The following is a 2,500-nucleotide window of genomic DNA, read 5'->3' as shown; positions in this document are numbered from 1 at the left end:
CTTTGTTCCAGTGAGCTGGACATCTCTGGTGAGACTTTTAAACTGGCTTTAAACCCTTTTAAAATGGTTTGCAGTTGGTTTTACATTCTAAAGCGACTTAGCCTTTTGTTTTGGTTTTGGTGAGCAGAGAACTCTTAACCGACTTGATGTTCTTTTTACAAATGAAGTTATCTTTTTTAAAAGTGACCTAGCTTTTTCTTAAGCAGCTTTGCATTTTTTTGAGAGTGATGTAAACTTTTTATTTATTTGGAAATAGCAAAAGTGAAATAGCACTTTTCAAACATGAATAGTCTTTTTAAAAGACTTTGATCATGCAGTGAGTGAGTGAGTGAGTGAGTGAGTGAGTGAGTGAGTGAGTGAGTGAGTGAGTGAGAGTGAGTGAGTGAGTGAGTGAGTGAGCTAGACATTTAAGAGACTTTTAAAGTGACTTAAGCCCTTTTAAAGTGATATGAAGCTTCTTGAATGTGACTTATTATATATTTTAAAGCGACTTAATGTGTTTCTTTAAATGTGAGTTAAAATTGTTGGTTAAGTCACATCTACCATTCTTAAAATGAAAACTTGTATTTCTTTTTTAAAGAGACCTTTTGCTTCTTAATTAAAGACTTCTTTTTTTTCTAAAAGGGACTGCAATTTTTGAAAGTGACCGAGCCTTTGAAAAAAATAAAAAGTAGGCATTTTTCACTGTGCATCTTTTTAAAATGGATTCAGCGTCTTCTGTAATGAAAACTTCTGTCTTGAAAACAAACAAATGTTTTTGAAATTCATTTTGTAGTGTGGTTTGGAATTTCTGAAATAGATGTGTAGTATTTTTTAAATAGCAGTGAAGTATTTTGTAAAGTCTTCTTTTAATAAGTGGTTTACACTTTTTAAACGTTTTTGAAAATGAATTTGCTTTTTTAAATGATTTTTGCATTTATGTTCAAGAGACAGAGGGTTTTATTTTTTTTTAAGGATACTAGATTTTCCTAGGATACTGGGTATTTTCTTAGGCAGGTGGGTATTTCTTTAACCATTTCATGCGCTGGGTTGTTGTATAACAACAAATCAAGCTAAGCTTCCCCAATTCAAATGGTGCATTCTAACCGATTGAAAACAATATTGTTTTATAAATGAGAGTTGAAAAAGGCTGTAGAAAAAGTCTAATTTAACATTTCATAGTACCACTGTCATTTTGTAGATGTTTTTTTATGAGTTATGTTAGTTACAGAAAAATAATTGGTGCATGAAAGAGTTAAGCGGTTGGGTGTTTTCATAACCGACCGAGGATTTTCCTAAGCAGCCGCGTAACTCATTAATCGGCGGGGTATTTGTTAACCGTTAGGGTTAGGGTTAACCGGACAAGAGTTTTTTTTTACCGAACAAGCGTTTCTTTAACCGAACAAGTGTTTTTTCCAGTGAGCAAGTGATTTTTTTTTTAACAGAACAAGTGTTTTTAAACGAACAAGTGCTTTTTTTTTTTTTTTTTTTTACCGAAAGCGGGTTTTTTTAACCGTACCACGGTTTCTTTAACCGAACTAGAGTTTTTTTTAACCGTAAGACGGTTTTTTAACCGAGCAACTATTTTTTTAAGCGAACAAGTGCTTTTTTAACCGAACAAGGGTTTTTTTAACCGTACCACCGTTTCTTTAACTGAACAAGTGTTTTTTTTTAACCGCACAAGCGTTTTTTTTAACCGTTAGGGTTAGGGCTAGGGTTAGGGTTAGGGTTAGGGTTAGGGTTAGGGTTAGGGTTACAGGTTTTTTTTTTTAACAGAACACTTGTAAATTTAACCGCACAAGCGTTTTTTTTTAATCGAGCAAGGCTGAGTATTTTCTAAACCGAGCGAGGAACTTTTTAAGAGTTTTTTTAACCGTTAGGGTTATTTTGTTAGGCGAAAGAACACTTTATTAAACGAACACTTTTTTTAACCGCACGAGCCTTTTTACTATCGAAAGAGGAATTTCTTGAGTTGCCTAGCGATATTTTAACCGAGCATGCATCTTCTTAAGTAACTGAGCATTTTTATAGGCGAACACGTTTTCTTAACTGACTTAGCGTTTTCTACGATTTTTGTGACTTTGCAAATGTTTCTTGGACGTTTTGCAAACAAGTCGGACTCTTTTTAAAAACTTAAACTCTTGTCCCATTAAAAATTGAATGTTCATGGAGAAGACGAGAGCAAACGCAGCACAGCTCTAGCAGTTTGCTGGTAGCTTCTCTGGTGTTGGTGTAAAGCATTAGAAGCGCTCCGTTGTCGCTGTTGAGACGTTTGACAGTGCTTTTTCGGCGGACGGTTCTAGATGCGTTGGTGTCGTGCGGTTTAAGTGACTCGAGAGTCCAGAGGAAGTATTATTCGTCCTCTGCAATTGGCGTTGTGCGTTGTATGGGCTTGCCAGAATGCGTTTAGCGGCGAGAGATCGAATAGATTCTCTTTTCTAGCGTGGTTCAGGTCGATTGTTCCTCGTCGGTGTGAGCTTCGTGTTTACACCGCACCGAGACGTAGTCCCTGTTCCCTGTT

Source organism: Hydra viridissima, unplaced genomic scaffold (genome assembly GCF_058129835.1).
Source record: "Hydra viridissima isolate aposymbiotic clone 2 unplaced genomic scaffold, HvirCarnegie_v1 scaffold_14, whole genome shotgun sequence".
In the NCBI taxonomy this organism is placed as follows: Eukaryota; Metazoa; Cnidaria; class Hydrozoa; order Anthoathecata; family Hydridae; genus Hydra; species Hydra viridissima.
Note: the sequence above shows the minus strand (reverse complement) of the source record.